The sequence below is a fragment of the Periplaneta americana genome, unplaced genomic scaffold (genome assembly GCF_040183065.1).
Source record: "Periplaneta americana isolate PAMFEO1 unplaced genomic scaffold, P.americana_PAMFEO1_priV1 scaffold_21, whole genome shotgun sequence".
In the NCBI taxonomy this organism is placed as follows: Eukaryota; Metazoa; Arthropoda; class Insecta; order Blattodea; family Blattidae; genus Periplaneta; species Periplaneta americana.
Genome location: NW_027185502.1, coordinates 2,924,224 through 2,943,704, shown reverse-complemented (window position 1 = coordinate 2,943,704; position 19,481 = coordinate 2,924,224). Strand labels below are relative to the sequence as shown.

The following is a 19,481-nucleotide window of genomic DNA, read 5'->3' as shown; positions in this document are numbered from 1 at the left end:
TAAATTTAAATTATGAACATAATTATGTACTGACATATATATTGAAAATTGTAGTTAACATTTGGACCGGAACAAAAAAAATTATATTACATATACTATGTTTACAGCTGCAAGAAGATGCCTGGCTGCTCTAGCATCCCTGGGACTGCAGCAACATTTACTGGAAGAATAGAGGTTGGGAACATAACGAAGTTCACCTTCAGTTTAAATTTATATCACATAGGGTTGATGCACCAAAAGTTGACTCACTTGCGGTTGTTTCATAAACATACTCGCATCTTAATTACTACCATTATAGGCTCGTTGCATAATGTACTATTATTTAAAATTAGTATATCCTTAATTAAGGCCTTCTGAGTGGTATAAATGAAATTGTATAATCTGCAGGGAATCTTTAAGAATTTGCGAGATGATTTTTTGAATTTCAAAAGATGATGCTGATAATTGTTTTAAAAATTATATGTAAATTTCGATAAAGAACTCCGAGCACTAAAAAATAACCTGTCACTGACCAATTGAAGAGAGGGATGTTATACTGGGCACTAAGGTAGGGAATACAAGGTTCATAAATGGCCCTCTTTTCATAACCAACCTGATGAGCTTGGTTTAGATCTCTCTCCATGCGTATAGTTGGATCTATGATAATAGCCTTTTGTTGTTGCCTGTTTATTGCTATTATATCCGCTCTTCTGTGAGAGTCGTCTTCAGAAATGCAGTGGACCTCTTCATGAACTTCCCAACCCTTGTTCCGAAGAAGGCAGGCGATAGTTCCACGGACTCTATGATGCCTGTTGTTATGCAATAACTCTCCTTTCCAACAAAAACCCAACACGTTTATTTACTTTTTTAATTACTAAAATAAATTCAACTTTTTCTTATGAAGGATGTTACTTGCATATTACAGATAAATCCTAGTCAGATTACAACAATGATAGCAAAATTTAATTTAACACCAACCCAGTTTAGTCAACCTAATAACATATTAGGTTCCTTCAGACATGCTTCTTATTTTGTTTCACAAAAATTAAAGGACTTCGATCATTCTTCCATTTGGATTCAAATTTCTACCCCTCATATTCAGGCCTCTGATCACTTTTCTTCAATGAAATGACATTTAGAAGGTAGTACTTGACCGCCTGCAACAGTTGACGCCATTAGCTAATTTAAAAAAAAGAAATGGTCTTAGATTGTTATTCCCTTGAACCTTTCATTTGTCAGTCAAATGTAGTAAAGTTATTTTATACTAGCCGTACCCGTGCGCTCCGCTGCACCATTAGAAATAAATATAAAGTAATTACATAATTAAAATGGGACGTTTGATCCAGGGAAGATTCGTGTTTGATAGAAGGATAAATCGTTTAATATGTTACTTAATTTAAATTGTATTTAAATAAATAAAATGCGATCATTTTGGTCCAGGGAGCACTCATTGGTGCAATGACAATTCCTTTAACATGTTTCTTAATTTTTATTACATGCATCCATACTTTAATGAAGACTGACATATCATTTAGATATAATGTGCATACTTTATTTTACTTGCTATATGTTTCCATTGAATTATGATAACTTAATTTTAACCCTTGTTTTCTACGTATTCAGTAAATGGCGCTTGGGCCACTATAGTTCTGAACCCTTCAAATAACTTAAATTATATTATATTATATAAAAATGTGTTGATAATGGATGTACACCGATAAGTAAGTTTTTAATTTGTTATGGGGGCTCTTGAATCTCAGGAGGAACAAATTTTATTTTACAACAGCGCAACAAAATCTGCTTGGCTCATTACCGAATTTTTTTGCATTACATTTAATGCATATGTATTTTATGTATTTTAACACGATTCAATTGAGCATAGTTAAAATTTGGATTATAAAATAATGGATTGCTAAGCAAACATATTATTACTGCATACTAAATCAATACACTCTTGTGGTTCGTTAATTCTCTGAGATAAACATTATTTTAAGAAATACAGGAAACAAATACACAGAATAGCCTATCAGGTTGTTTGTGCATAAGAAGCTATTTTAATCTTACCTGTCCTCAATTCACTCCGAAGTTACTGTAACAACATTATAGCATTATGTCCATATAGAGAAACTACACTTTCCAATGTTGAAATAATAATTAATTACACAAATCGGTTAATTTAGCTTCCGATATTATTTCATACAAACACAGAAATATTCTCTGTAGGCTATGATTCATAGCTTTCGATTGTTGTTGACCGAGGCCCCTTATAGACTAATTCATTTGTATATTTCATTACACGGCCTTAGATGGCAGTTATTTTAATTTTGAAACTCATTTATCTCATTAAATATCAGTCCTATCAAAATATTCCAAAGAATAAAACTTATCGGAAATGATTTTTAAAGAAATATTTTTTATGTAACATTTTTCACAAAAATCAATAATAAGCGAGATATTTCGATTTATTTAATTCGGATCCCCTTATAACCCCCCTTTTAAATAATGTATTTTGAATGCCATATAGCCTAAAATCTAAGTTACAACGAACTTAATTTATATTCCATTTTTCCATCGAAATCGGTTCAGCCATTATCGCATGTAAACAAACATACAGACAGACATACAAACAAAAATTTCAAAAAAGCGATTTTCGGTTTCAGGGTGGTTAATTATATATGTTAGGACCAATTATTTTTGGAAAATCGAAAATTACCAGAAAAATTTCGGCTACAGATTTATTATTAGGATAGATAATACAAACTCAGGGCACCATAGGAACTCCAGCCATGCTTTGGAATTTCTTGTCTGAAAAATCTCTATTGGATTTGGATTTGCGATTCTTGGGTTCAAATGCAAGCATGAAGACCGCTGTTCTTGATGTTGTAGATGTAATTCCATGGTAGAGGACAAGAGAAGGCCTCATGGCCTTATCTCTACCTGTTAAGTAAATAAATACTAAATTCTAAATCATACATAACGTCACTTTTTATGGAGATAAGTGTGCATACTGTTGGTTAATGTAGCAAACACTTTTAAAATAAAAGTATATATAGGGTGCCGTGTGTTTTTCCGCGTATAGAACTGACATAGAGATTTAACGTTGCCATAAGAAACTTATGTATAAAACAATGAAGAAATAACTTAATCAGTGGACCATGTTTAGAAATTAGCAGGCTTTGGCAAATTGTGAAACAAGAGAATATCAGATTGTGATATCGTAATCATAATTCATGTTCTCTTGTTTTACAAATTGTCAAAGCCTGCTAATGTCTAAACTTCATTCACTGATTAAGTTATAATAATAATAAAAATAATAATAATAATAACAATAATAATAATAATGATAATGGCCTAGAAGAACAGCTGTTGCTTTATTTCGTATTGCAACGGGGCATGACTGCCTAGGCAGCCATCTTCATTGCCTAGCTATTCTATCAAGCCCATATTGTATCCCCTGCAATACCTTGGACATCATGGACGCTGATCACATCAAAATTTGCTCATCACTCTCAGCTAGCATTCTTGTGGACAGGTCATGGGAAGCCAGAGAAAAAATGATGAATTTATAAAGTATTTACTTTTAAGTTGTTCTCTTGCAGTAACTTTTGTATATTCTCTGTTTCTTTTGCTTTTGGTCAATATAAGGTTAATGACATTTTTCAATTACCTCTGCATTAAGCAAATAAATAAAATATGATAATTACTTACTTACAAATGGCTTTTAGAGAACCCGGAGGTTAAATTGCCACCCTCACATAAGCCCGCCATTGGTCCCTATCCTGAGCAAGATTAATCCACTTCTCCGCCTCCCTGTGATGTTGCGCCGCCTCTTCAAGTCGATGGCATTTGTTCGCAATTCACATATTACGTCCTGCTGCATTCATTGACCTGAAGATCGCAGCAGCATAGATGCCTTGACTCACCAAGGTGCTATCTGTCCGAGGGAGCTACACTCTCTGATATGTCACAGTCCGTTATGAAAGCCCTTACACCTTCCCGGGTTCTGTGCAGCTTCCCTAGACAGATGACACCTGGAGGTGAATCACGGTGCCAGATCTGCTGAATCTCCTGGTCGAGCTGAAACTACTGAAGATGATATATGAAGTTGAAGGTTACCATGCCTTACTTTTATGCACCTTGGCACATACATTATAAACTAGGAACAACTGACTAACGTTATCGGTATTACCACACATTATAATTCATTTTTGCGCTAATTTTCTCTTGTTCTCGATTACGTGCACACAGTTGGTCTGTTTATAGTACGCATGTTCGCGCGCAGATTGTAGAATTTTAACCCTTTGGTGAGCTGCTGGTCGAATTTTAACCCTTTCGTGCACAGCCGGCACCTTCCCAATACATACATCCATATGAAGATGCAAGTATGGTAATCTAGGGCAAGAATTTTTGAAAAGCATGTTGGTCCGACAAGTTAACAAGTAAATGAAGATAAATATCAAAGGTCCTTCAGTAACTCTATTTTTTTAACCTAATGCATAATACAAAAGATTACATTAGGTTACACACATAAAACACATATGCGACTAGTGCTCTCGCTATCAAGATAGCATCTTCAGGTCTGGCTTGCGTATGATTAAGCTTTTCACATGAAGACATAGATGGAGATGTAACATATGAAATGTAATAAAGTACACGACGTGAGGAAATTACAATATTAAAATAATAGTGCAAAAAAGACAAATAAAAAATGACTTGAAAAACAAGCGAATGGTTGTAATAATTCAAACCTCTATAAGGTCTAGAAATTAAGATAGTAAAAAGTATACCATGAGATAAAAGTTTGCAAAACATATATGCAGCTTATAAAATGTAACAAAGACAGTTAAAAGAGTAAAAAGTTAAAAATATTATTTGCATCAGTCATCACGACGTATGAAATGGCAGCGTGTAGTGAAATGAGATTTTTGAAGTAGTGGGAAGAGACGATGTTGTCTGGCCGGTTACGTGGTGGTGACTCAGATAACATCGTCTCTTCCCTCTACTTCAAAAATCTCTTTGATATTTATCTTCATTTAGGGCAAGAATGTTCAGGAGTCTTTAGTAACTCATCATCAAAAGCTGTTTTTTCGTGTTGGGGTTCAAACTGGAAGAGTGTGTTTTTTTCAGTTATGATTTATTTTGATTGAATATTTATTTTTCACGACTGTAATATGCACTTAGATTTCTTTTTCCAAATAGTAACCCTGTAATATATCCAAAGACTCCAGTCAGAGGCGCCGGTATAATTAATGAACATAAAATTCGGTCTTATTACAGAGCTAATTTTAAGTATAACTTCAAATGTGATTGTCATTGATTTGCAGTTGACCAAGAAGCCTAATGACGAAGAAAGACTGGAAGAACCTAAAGTAAGTAAAGTTAGAAGAAGTGGTGAGATCAACGGTAGATTGGAGACACTAAAAAATTAGCTTCGTCATGCACACCAAGTTCTTGATGCATACAAGAAAGTAAAGTTAGAAGAATTGGTGAGCATATGTTTAGGCTGATTTCGAAGGTGGTAATATCCAATGAAATGAAAGAGTAATTGTTACATTATCGTTACATAATCTCATTTACATACTTTATTTTATTTATTCATTTATTTAATTTGGTGTAGCTAAGGTCATCAGGCTTTCTACACCACACATTCATAAATATAAATTAAAAAATGCAAAGAGACGAAGTAAATAAGAAATGCATATTATATTCATTATACCGAGTAATGGCGTTCAATGTTACAACACAGTCTAGTATATACAGTCTGTAAGGTCTAACCATTCAGCTACCGCAGCCGTTAATACATGTATAGTGAGTGATTCGTTGATGTTTTTACGGAGCTTGTACTGTGGACCTAGGTTAGGAGGAGAAATGTCAGAAGGAAGTGAAATAGGTTGAGGAGTACGACAAAAATGCCTTTTATTACTCACCCTGTTCAACATCTACTTGCAGAATTTAGCGAAGAACTGTTTTCAGAACATGGGAGGAGTGATAGTAGGAGGAAAAGAATAAAATGCATAAGATTTACTGATGACATGACGTTGTTAGCAGAAGAGAAGAGGGATATGCTGAAAACCATGGTATCAGGAGCAAAATAAAGACGATAAACGTGCGAACTCTAAATGAGGCAAGGCAGTAGAGCAAGTGGACAGCTTCAAATACTTGGGGTGTACTATAAGCTGTAACATGAGCTGCTGCCAGGAAGATAGCCATGGCAAACGAAGCTTTTACTAGAAAAATGAACATCTGCGGACTTGTGGGAGAACTATGGAAGAGACTAGTGTAGTGCTTTATGTGGAGTGTGACACTGTATGGGACAGAAACATAGACACTACGACAAAGTGAAGACATAGTACTAGAAGAGTTTGAAATGTGGCTATGGAGAAGGGTAGAGCATGCGAAATGGACAGACAGAATAAGAAATGATGCTGTGTTGGAGCTGTGAACAAATAATAATGCTGAAACTGATCAGGATGAGAAAACGTCATTGGCTGGGTCACTGGCTGAGAAGAAGCTGCATACTGAAGGATGCTCTGGAAGGAATGGTGAACGTGAGAAGAATTCGGGGCAGAAGAGATATGAGATGATAGACACATTAAGGTATACAAAGAGGGGGGCGGAGAATAGGGAAGATTGGAGGGAGATCGGTGCAGTCAAAGACAGAACACTATGAATGGATGTGCTGCAGACGTTATCAGTTTAGGAGCTGATGAATAGGGCCATGGTTTCAAGTAGCTCTGAAATGAGTAACAGTTGAAGCATGCCTTTTGGATTCTTCGCAGGGCCGTTAAGATGAGTCCCGTATATTATTAATACTCTTCTACCCATTTACTGAACAGAAGAAGCTACTTCGCATGGAGTACGAGTTGTCTGTTTCAATTCTAAGAGACAGAGAACCAATTCAATAGTATTAAGTGATACAACGAGACCACTAGAGTTTAATGTAGCTAAATCAAGAAAAATAATAAAATGCAGTAGAATATATCAGGCACTGCATGTGCTGCGGTTCAACTAAACAAAGAATCTCGATCGCCAGTTTGTGTCTAATAGTCTATCCGCAATGCCTCATATATTCCAGCATTATCTTTTCAAAATAATTTTACCAGTTTGTTTTCTTTTCGTAGAGACTCTCCTTAGAGGAGTGCTTACAGGTTCTTGTCCATGTAAAGGAGATGAAGATAAAATCATTGGAAAATGAACTGAATGTAAGTAACCCTTTAGTACACATAAATCATATCCCGCCGTGGTGTTGTGGCATCCTGTGTAGGTTTCGCGTTACGGAATGCAAGCTAGTTCGAGTTCTCATGGGGGTAGAAATTTTGTCACCAAATTTCGGACGTGTATTGGAATAGTGCTCACCCAGCATCTTGATGCATTGGTGAGCTACGATACATAGTGAAACCGGTTACGAAAGCCAGCCATAATGGCTGGGAGGGGGGGATCAAAGTGCCAACCACAGATACCTCCACTCTGGTTGGATAATCGTCTCCTCTGTTTTGGCATGTGGACATGAGGCCAGCAGCCGTCTAGTCACTCGTACTCCATCATGAGCTGTCGTGCCCCGGATTATTATTATTATTATTATTATTATTATTATTATTATCATACATTACAATTTATGTTGCCTATACGCTATCTATAGGCCAATTGTTATAACATGGTTCTTCATATGACAAACATTTAAGCCACCGGCGTAGCTCAGTCAGCTAAGTTGCTTGACTGCTAATCCGGAGTTGCGCTCGGGGCCGGGTTCAATTCACCACTTGGGCTGATTCCCTGGTTCGGTTTTTTCCGAGATTTTCTTTAACCTTAAGGCGAATGTCAGGTAATCTTTGGCGAATTCTCGGCCTCATCTCGCCAAATACCAACTCGCTATTACCAATGCCATTAGCGTCATTAAATAACCAAATACAACAACGACAAATTTTTATCATAATTTTACTTGGTTATTTAACAGCGCTGTATCAACTACTAAGTTATTTCGCGTTGACGGGATAGGTCATAGCGAGATATTTAACGAGATGAGGCCGATGATCTGCTATTGATTACCTGTCATTCACCTTACGGTTGGAGAAACCTCGGATAAAACTCAACCAGGTAATGAGGCCAAGCGCGAATCTATCCCGAGCCCGAGGGCAGCTCCAGATCGGCAGGTGATCGTCTCAGCCGACTGATCTTCGTCAGTGGATCAAGCATTTATTGAAATCAATTTTTAAATTATCTGTAGACCAGATATATGGAACAGGGACATCAGGTTCCTATCCTTAATATGAATAATCAGACCTAATCTATCATGTATGCCTTCCATTAAGAATTTTATTTTATTCCACTTACGTGTGTGTTACCTCTTTTTCACCCACCTTTCGTGACACAGATATTCGCGTTAGTTAAATTATTTTTTAAATAATGGCGGATACTTCATTGTTCGTCATTCACCCACATGAAGCCACTTATATACATCAGTTAACCGACAGAGGTGTTGTCCAGTGTGCACTTTAGGACCTGGTCTGTGCTACACCCGCAATGAGATGATGATGATGATGATTTCTTTGGATGCCACAGAGGAGAAACTGGAGCTTTTGGAGCCCCTGTGTTACCTGGATACGGGATTGACAAACCAAGTCATAAATCGGGAGTACATCGGGGATTGAACCCGGATCAACAGAAATATAAGTCCAGCTCTCTGTCACTAGACCATCATGGCGGTTTTATTCCCCTTAGTTTTAATGTCCAACTTGGGCATCACGTAGAATAAAAGCGACTCATCAGGGACATCAGGTTCCTATCCTTAATGTGAATAATCAGACCTAATCTTGACACAACGATCCAAGAGTTGGATCTAGGACGAAGAGTAAAAGAACCATAAAAACGCGAAAATATAAAAGCTTAAATATAGGGCTGCAAAATATTTCACAAAGTTAGGATGAATTAAAAGACGAAAGACTTGTCGTTGAATATTTGCGTGCCTGTGGTTACAACATTCAAATCTGAAGAAATTCATCCAAGACTCGGTTTCTCCAATAAAATATGCCTGAAGTTTTTCGGAAGATATGTAAACAATTCAAAATTTCGTTCCTCCTAAATTGAAGGACTCAGAAAAAGGTGGTACAAGTGACACAATTTGAAAAATTGATTTAATACGATATAAGTTCTGTATGTTATGTGAAAATCTAAGGAAAAAATTAGTACAGTTGAATATTCGATTGATGCTGCGATCTGTTTACCTAAAGTTTGGACTCTGGAAAAACAGTCGAATGCTCAGACAAAATATGGTGCAAGTGCATTGTCTTCTGCAAGATCTTTATGTCTTGTGTAAGATGGAAGAGTGTGGTTTATGTGATGGGTTATCAATCGTTATGAAAAGTAACATGTTTTTATTCATTATTACTTATTTAACTGTGTAATAATTTCATTTTATTTCTCATAATAAATGGCCACAACTGACATGTCATTGCGATGAATGGAAACATAACTGCTTCATTTCGAGATTCAAACTCTTCTTTTCACATATCTAAATAAATAAATAGTGATCTATAACAATACCGTAATTATTATTGTAATAATTACTATTATTTATACAAGTAATGGAATATTTCAACACACATGTATTATTGCAGAATATGGTACTGATGAAAAAAGTGAAACAGGTGACCAGCGTGACATGGAAATCGTGAACTTCGGTGATTTTAGTGATACTCATGAGATACTCGAGTTCAAATGCTACATGTTCTGACGAATCAGTTTCTGATCCTAAAGAAGAATCTATATTATCGCAAAGGAAATGGAAGAAGAAAAAAAAAATTGTAGTTCTTGGAAGCATAATGTAGCCAAGCATTTACGGAATAGTGGTCAGGAATATAGTGTTCATGAGGGTAAAATGAAAGGGAGGAGAAGATTAAAGCAGTTTAATCATCACTGCAATAATACAGGTGAAGAAAAACGAAGAGATATCTTCCATGCGTTTTGGGCTTTGAGTTCTTTGGAACTACAAAATTCATTCACAATGTCTTGTGTAACACTGAAACCACCATCACGTCATAGCAAGAGAGCTATTTCTTATAAGAAGACTACAAAATTAATCCATATAATAAGGCAGAGGGTATGTAAAGACTTCTTCCCAAAAAAAAAAAAAAAACGCTTGATATTTCAAATAGGATGTTTACGATGGCAACTGATAGCGAAACCGGCTTCAGAGTAATAAAAATGAAACAGAATGATTTCATTTCTAGTGATGCAATGGATTCCAATGTTGATACAAGTCCTTCTACATGCAGGGATGAATCAGGCCATCAGCTCAAGTGGTCATCAAATCACTGGGTGCGCTTCGAGAAACAGAAACCGTTTGTTATAAAATTGAAACCTGCTTTTAATGCTGATTTCGAATTTCTGCATATAGACATCCAAAGAAACTTGATAGGAAGGCCACCAATCATTAAACTTCACAGTTTTATTTTGATTTTGTTTACTATAGAGACACTTTCAAAGATTACTTGATTTATGTATTTAAATGTATTATATTGCATGAATGGAGCTATAAATATTGCAATTCCTCAAACCATTAGAAATTTTTTTTCATACGTCATAGGCATATTCCGACTTCAGATCCTTCAACAGAAGCCAGCAATTCATATTAAAAGCCTTGAACCAAAATTTAATTTCGCAACCCTGTGTAATTCGCACAACCAGCTCAATAACAGATATTTTGTGGCCATAATAAATAGAAATTAAACTATGCACAGTATAGAAGTAGGAATACATTTATTTGTTAGAGCATATACACAAATAGATTGAAATTGGTGAGTTTTGGTTTTGAAATTTACGTAACAAAATTACTACATCAATGAACAATGTTAAAAACTGTTCCTGTTACATTGAAAGATTTCAATTGATGCAAGTATATATCAATATTAAAGAGTGTACCTTGTCAATTGTATTGTTAAACTACAGAACAATTCTGTTGTTTGTTACTTAGGTCTCCCAGAATGAGTTAACTCAAGCAAAACACCAGCTGAAAACAATTCTCGACATTGTCTCCCCCCAACAAACCACGGACAGAGATTGATCCTGTATTGTAAGGTATTCAAATATTTGTATAAATGAAACTCACACATTCATATTATTTGTTGATTTAGCAGTTGATATTAATTGAACAATATAATCAGCATTTCTTTATTACATTCCAGTAGTAGTTCACAAATCACTTTAATCTCTCTGGAAGGTTATCTAATATTGGACTGGATACTTACATAAACATATAGACAACAATATTTACTGCTATGAATGCTGTGTATATCAGGGGCGGCTTTTGGGGTAGTGCCAGTGTGCCATGGCACCACCAATGAAAGAAACAAAAATAATATCCTAGAAAGCAGTTGTAATAGTTTATACATTTTATTCGTATTTAATTTGAACGAGCGCGCGCACATATCCGGACGCACTCTTGCAGCGTTTTCCCGAACGTTGGAGCCACTTCGCTGAGGCACTACCTGCGTCCATGTAACACTGTACAAAAGGCTACTGCTTCTAGTTTATATGCGTTTCTTTTGGCAGACTTTGAGCCGAATTCAATTTGACTCAGTAGTAAATATTTCGCCCGCTAGAGCACAGTAATGCAGAAATTTCGCTAGATGGCAGGGTTGTTGGGGACGTTATTTGTCTCTGAGTTAGAGTTCCGCGCCAAATATTAATGTAATGTTGCCAATTCAAAACTAATGCACATAACTTGGATTTGAATGTGTAAATTATCATCCATTTAGCTATATTGAACGCAGAGATAGTCATGGTTCTTTTTAGAAAGATAAATATTTTGTCATATTATGTAAAACTGTTTGTTAATGTTGTTTAATATTTGTTTTATTTTGCGGCAACTAAATATCGCTAGAATGTTGCTATAGTATTGATGCTTCTGTTAACGATACATGAGATCTGTGCAGGACATGAACAGGGAGGGGCAAATGGCAGAAGCTTTTGAGGAAGGCCGATGATGATGATGATGATGATGATGATGATGATGATGATGATGACGATGATGATAATGTTAAGATCTACAATGAATATAAATAATGCAATTAAGAAACACGTTAAATGACGCATGCTCCCTGGATCAAATGATCGTATTTTAGTTATTCAATTCCTTCATAGTTTCATCTCATATTTTATGAGGTCGTTACAGCTCAGATAACTTTTGTTAATTGTTTCATTTTTAGCAGTAGGTCCTGACTTACCGAGTAGGCCTATATAACGACTTGCGCTCTCAAGGATAGAGCCACAAATTGTACTAAAAATGCTGCTTTGCTAATTATCCAGTATGTAGTGTTTACTATACGGAACTGTTATCGAGAAAGGTTTTTGGGGCAAGTGGGTGAGCGTACCCAATTTTGAGGTTATTTTTAATTAAGTATGTATTCCTTCCCGCCCCGCTTGTGATGTGGGGAATATAGAATTTTCACCGAAAACTGATACTATGAATTTACAATTCAATGAAACTGAATGCCTAAAAAATGTGATTTTGCTGGTTAGTCTGTTGTCAGGCCTACATGACTCCATTTAATATTACCGGATATGAATATTCTCCAGTTTCATTTTTCTTTCGGGCCATCAACTGCCAAATTTTAACGGCATAGTCACCTACAAAATATAAACAGATAATACAGTGTTGTATTTGTCCATTTTTATTTTCATTCTTTCATAGACCGGAACTCTCCGGTTGAATTCCAACAATAATTATTAATAAAGAAAAGTAAAATAATGTACTTACAGTGCTGGAGGAGGCATTCATATTCTTGTAAATCAACTTGTACATTGGCATTATCAATAAAATTTTTTATCAACACATATTCTGCCATGATGGATTGTGCAGCAAACTAGTAAAGAGAAGTTTTGATTTGCTGCCCGCTTGCTGCAGCGACGGTGAAGCAAATGCAATAAAAGAACGGTCTGCTGCAGCGCTTTACGTCTTGCTTAAAAAAAACGCACGGATATTGCAATGGATATAAGAAAACTGGAAAACATTATACACTTCACTAGAGGGAACAAATTAATATTAGCAGTTGACAGCAATGGAAGGGACAAAATGTGATATGACTGATTGTCTAATCAACGAGGAAAACTCCTTGAAGAATTCATATTTACTAACAGCCTTTTCGTAATTAATGAAGACACAGAAAGTCCAATATTCGAGACTTAACGAGGTAATAGTGTTGTATTGATCTCACCATCTCTAACCACCAACTTGTGTGCTTCATTAGTGCAGCAGAGTTTAAAGCTGTTCAGATCATGCACTAATTTCATTCAAGATTGGAACAGCGTAGCACAAACAAAAGGAAAAGGAAAACTTCATTGGAACAAGGTACATAGTAGAGCAGGAATGATACAGACAGTACCCTACTCTCCAATCTGATTAAAGAATTTAAATGTGTCCATAAAGAATTGGTCTTCAACGAGATAGATAACGAAATCAACACGAAGGTTAGGTGCTTTTCTGATTCTGAAGAAGTTCTACAACTATTTCAGTCGAGCATGAAAATAGCATGTAAGCTTAATAAAGCATTTTCCCTATCCTTAATAAGGAAATTCCCAGAAAAAGGTAAAACAGTACCATGGAAGACTGACCAACTTCCAATTGTCAATATTAAGAAAGAAGGTACTGTATCAGAGGACAATAAACAATACACAACTCAGACAAGAGAGGAAATCATCAGACATAGAAGGAAAACAACAATATCAGTCACAGATACAGTACGAAAAATTGAAATCTTGGAAAAAATACTGCACTATTCCCGATGGTGCAAACCCATGGAATGCAGCATATAAACTAGCTACTTCTAATGTGTGTGTGTGTGTGTGTGTGTGTAACAATGTGCAAATTTTGCAGTTCCAGTAGAAAAGTTGACCAGTAAAAGTGGATAGCAACGTATGGCCCTACATTAATACAGTATACACAGATAGTCATGGAGAACAACCACAGTAAAAGAATGCCTACACTAAGGCTCCTACACATACCAAAAGGAAGAAAAGAAACTGTACAGAAGACGAGGCACATGCTTAGACAGTGAAATAAAACAAATGAAGAATGAAAAAGTGACCTAAACAAACTGGGTATGTTCTTACAGTAACTGAACGATTCAATGGATATGTTAAAGAGGCACTGAATAAAAAAATATATATATTTCCATATGTTTTAGACAACAGGGAGCTGATGACAGCACTGAAAACCGCTACTCAAACATTAAATAGTTCACAATATACGAGTGAAGGAATTTTGTCCACCACTGCTGGCTAATGAGAAAGACAGGCTACAGCACGAATCGGAGTCCCATGGTTATCATGGTCTAGTCATGCCATTATATTCAACGTGTATTTATGTATAAACTTGTTCAATGTTGGCCAAGTTATGATTAGTCACTCAAATTTTGCAACTCGCGAAAATTTAAAAACATTGCAAAGTGATGGGAAATGTGTTTTTAGGTAATCTGTAACACATTTACGTGTTTTTCAACACATCATGTACACAAGAATTTTTTTTTAAATTTGCCTCTATCAGCGAATTTCTACTTTTACTCGAGAAATTTAATAGCATTAGCACAAAATCGTAAATTAAAGTCATTACTCCCCCGCACTATTTTTTCTCCCCCACTCCCGCATTCAGCAATTTATTAACAAAGTACCAAAACAAATAAGTTACTAAAACAAATATGTTCGCGCTATAAACAAAGTATCACGCCATTATGGATAAAATACCACACTCAGCCATGCAAATTAGTGCTGACCATTCCCATGGTGATGTAACGACAATATCCGTGAACGCCCAAATGTGAGCGCTAGTTTCATGATGTGTAACGAAAATATACGACAATACCTGAATGCACAGGCGGCCGGGTAGCTCAGTTGGTAGAGCAGCTGGCTACGGACTGAAAGGTCTGGGGTTCGATCCCAGGTGGTGACAGGATTTTTTCTCGTTACCAAACTTTCAGAACGGCCCCGAGGTTCAGTCACCCTCCTATAAAATTGAGTACCGGGTCTTTCCTGGGGGTAAAAGGCAGTCAGAGCGTGGTGCCGACCACACCACCTCATTCTAGTGCTGAGGCCATGGAAAGCTTGGGGCTATACCTCCGTGCCCCCCAAATGCCTTCATGGCATGTTGCGGGGATACCTTTACCTTTACCTGAATGCACAAAACCACGTCTCACCTCACACGCCCATTATCTCCATATCTCCACGCACTCCGGTTCCATTCCAGCAATATAAGGAGAAGATTGATGTAGTACATTCGTTTGAAAAACATTCATTATGCTGCCAAAACCCAGGTTAGATGAACGGATCAAACAACTCTCCCAAGATGGAATGAATAAGTTTGGAGATAATATAATGCTGTGCAGTTTCTGCAATAAGCAAGTTGTGCAGGAAGCTACTATTTCTATTTTTCCTCGCATACTAATAAAATTGTAAACAGTACCTGGTGCCATACTGAGCTGTTTATTCAAGTATAGATTATCACAGAACTCAAGAATTTTCCTTTTTCACCCAAGAATTTAATTATTTTACTCAAGAATTTTTACCTTTGTCACTCAAGAAATTTAGGGGATTTTATTCAAGAAATTTGAGGGTCCATAGTTATGATTAAGAATGTGACGTCACACCATAGTCTGTCTTTCTTGTTAGCCACAACTGCACCCGTGGTTTGCGTTGTACAAGTTCACAGCTGCTTACCACTTTGTTATGAAGAGAAGAACGGTATTGGACATGAATTATAGTGAATGTAATGTAACTAAAGCAACGATGGACTTGCTGTGGTGCGGCATAGCAGTATGACGTCACATGCATTGCCAGTGTCCACGTTCAGAGGTATGTTACTTGGAAACCATTAATCGTAGAAAGGTCTAGTTTGCTTCATTGCATGTTGTTTAGAATATATAATCCCAGAATGTGTTTTTAAGTTCAGTACCCCTTTAAGATTTTTCCCTCAATGACAAAATCCTATTTTTGAAAAAAAACATCATATTAAAACTCCTAAGAAAATCCCAAACACTTATATTTACATAGTCCATGTAAAATTCAAACATCTGGAGTAAGAATAAAATGGGACACACAGTAATAGAATTATCCCGTTTAAAATGACTTCACATTATAGATCTCAAAGAAATGCAACATCAGCATTTATGAAACACAGTTCAACCAAATCTTAATCATCTGAAAGCTCTGAATACACAGAAGCTTGGAAATAAAGCCAAGTAGTAATTTAATAAGAACCAGTGCCAGACTTCTAACGGAAAAAAGTAAGTTTCGAACCTGTATTTATAGACTTGATAGAGAGAGGTTGTAACACAAGTAAAAGCAAAGTTTTATCAGATGGTGATTACTGAGAGTTTATCTTATACCTTGAGAATAAGTACAATCATAAATTGGTGAAGAAGTTTACAACGGTTACAGACTAACGAGAATAACCAAAATAAAGTATTAATAAATGTTTCTAACGTATTTGCTGATACAGTGAAACCTCTCATTTACGGACATCGAAGGGACGTAACAATCTGTCTGCATCTGGGAGATGTCCTTTATTGGGAGGGAGGCTCCCAGCTCTAACTGTAAATTTAAAATATGCATTATCTATCTTTTCACACTTTAAATGAAATGTATTAGAGTAGTTTAATTCGAAATACATTCTACTACAGTAAATTCCTTGCGACTTTGAACTACAGTAAAAGACCGAAAAAGGAAAATGCAGTACTGTGCCATGCAATTTTATTCTAGGTTCTCAGTTATGGATTACTGTAATTTACAGTTTTCAACTTAACCTTTACATTCAGGTGCCATGTCTCTCGAAACAGAACAAATGATTGAAGTGAAGAGAATAATCCTACTAACCCTATCATGTGTCAAACACAATTTCACGATCACGGAAACCTTGGACCCATCAGACAGGTTGAATTTTATGACTTTGTTTATCCACCCGCTTCCAGCTAACAAGGGGTAGCCGGCTGGGCTAGTGGTAGCCTACGAGACCCTTATTGTCTTCTTTTATGTTAAGGAATTTCTGTACAGTTCTCAAAACTAAATTTTCCATTTTTGTAACACATTAGGTCTTGAAAACCAAGTTCTGTCTGCAGTCAGGAGTTTTTTTTTTTTTAGTTGGTTATTTAACGACGCTGTATCAACTATTAGGTTATTTAGCGTCGATGAGATTGGTGATAGCGAGATGATATTTGGCGAGATGAGGCAGGTAAAGCAAGCTTTAGGACTGTGAAACAGCTGTCCGTGTCCGTGTCTGAGAGTGTCCGTAAACGAGAGTTAAATTTATTATTTCTATATTATTTCAGTTGGGACATAAAAATCTGTCCGTATTTGAGGAGAGTCCGTATCTTGGGGGTGTCCGTAAGGAAAGGTTTCACTGTACCTCTAAAAACGTGGTCATACATTTGTAAACAGTATTTTATAAACACTGCGTACTTGGTGAAAGAAAGTACTATGCAAAAAAATTGAAAAAAAAAAAAAAAAAGCTTTAATTTTCACATACAGCAATTTGTTCAGCACTTCGAACATAAAATAGATAGAAGGGGCAAGGCTTGCTGGGTAGTGGCACCAGAGTTCGATCAGCTGATCTAGGGCAGAAGCGATATTGGATATGGAAAGGCCAATGTATGTCTAGTGGAATATGAGTGTTTTGGATTGATTTTGGCACATAAAAATTAGAAATAACGATAATATTTTGTAGGTGGTTACACTTGATGCATATTAATAACCTCACTGCAATGTATTAAAGCGCGATAAAGTTATTTAATTGTGTTTATTTTGGAAAACTTGAGTCCATGTACGATTTCCTCACTGCCAGCGATTTATCTTTAAAAAAGAGCAGATTTGTGTGTGTTTACTGAATGCGCATCATCACGCTTACGAAATCAAATACAGAAAAACAAATACGCCTAGGCCTACTTCAAGTTACCAAATTATCCTATTCATTTCGTGTTCTTGTTTCAGTTTTGCAATCGAATCTTCAATAGGTCTCAAGTTATTTCAACAAAGTAACTACAGTGTCCTATTAAATTTTAAAAAGAGTAATGGCATATAATTGCATCCGATCGTCTCCGTCCCACCTTGGCTATACGTCTATGGATGAACTGAAACAGTTATCTAGGTGAAACTAGCGTTGAGGTAGTTCCCGTGATTTCTGAAGTGAAAATCGTTTAATTTAGAACAATTTTTTTTTTTTGTGGATATGGAGTTGATCGTATATGCAAGGCATAACAAACGCCTGAACTAACCAAACCTAACCTGTCTCAGATTCGAATGTGCAAGGTGTATAAACTGGGTACAAAGGGAACTACCTCAGTGCTAGTTTAGCCGAAAATTGAATTACAGCGCCACCAATTTCCAAAACTGTCAAGAAAATGGCATCGAAGTACTGCTCAATGATCTATAAATTTCGGCGTTGGAGTTTTCTTTATTTTCTTGTCACACTCAGTCAGTTCAGAGGTGCACAAAGCTAGTGACTGAAGCTTCCAGTTCCACTATGGGTAAAAAAAAAATAGGCTAGATGATTTATAAGGACATGAATTGATTCAAGAGCAGTTTTACTCATGTTTGAAACAAAACCAGAATACAATTCATAAAAATGAAAAAAAAAATGTTAGGCCTACACTGTTACTTAAATTGTTTTTATTCCAGTATAAATATGGAATTTATGTGAAATAACGTAGAAATATTATTTTCCTCTAGTTTTTATATAAATAATTAGTCATGACTTCATTTGTAAGCTTTCATTTTAACAGTACCTATTATTATTATTATTATTATTATTATTATTATTATTATTATTATTATTATTATTATTATTATTATATATTTACCTATAAGGCCTATTGTGAGGATTTAATTATAAATTAGAAGACATCCAGTTTCATTGTTACCTACGGTAGGTATAATTACCGAGGAAATTTTAAAACTCTGAAACATAATGGGTTAACATGTTTTGTTACATTTTTTCAAACATTCATTTTATGCGAATGAGCGAAAAATCATGTTCTTTCCCTTCCTCTTTGTATAAGTATCTGCCAGTTTGTCACCTATTCCTTTTTATGGGCTTACATAATTGTATTTTTTATTAATCTGTAAATTAAAGTATTATATATAAAGTATTATATAAATACATGGTAGGCCTAGGCCTATATTCCAGTTTTACTAGTAAATAAACTTGCCGAACTTACGAATAATTTCTAAAATACAAGGTTCGATAGAGCCCTCAAGATGTTAATCACAAAATCAAAGCTATTATATTTAATATTTCAGTAAGACACAACTTTACTTTCTCACACTATTTAGTTTTCAAATCAATAAAATTTACATTACCTATGTTTTCACTCCCCCCCTCCCCAAATGAAGGGCACTTGTCAGACAAAGAAGTGCAAAGTACTGTCAAGTAACGTAAAGAAACTGCCATGATTAAACATTTTTAAAAACAATAGTGTCCTTCCTTTTGTCAACTCCTTTGTTTCAATCTCACTTGATACATT

General features: G+C 35.8%; 1 protein-coding gene across 4 annotated transcripts in view; it reads right to left on the bottom strand.

Moving 5' to 3' along the window:
• Positions 1-19,481, bottom strand: part of LOC138693789 (uncharacterized) — a 180,436-nt gene that overhangs the window by 132,385 nt on the left and 28,570 nt on the right. The window lies entirely within an intron of this gene.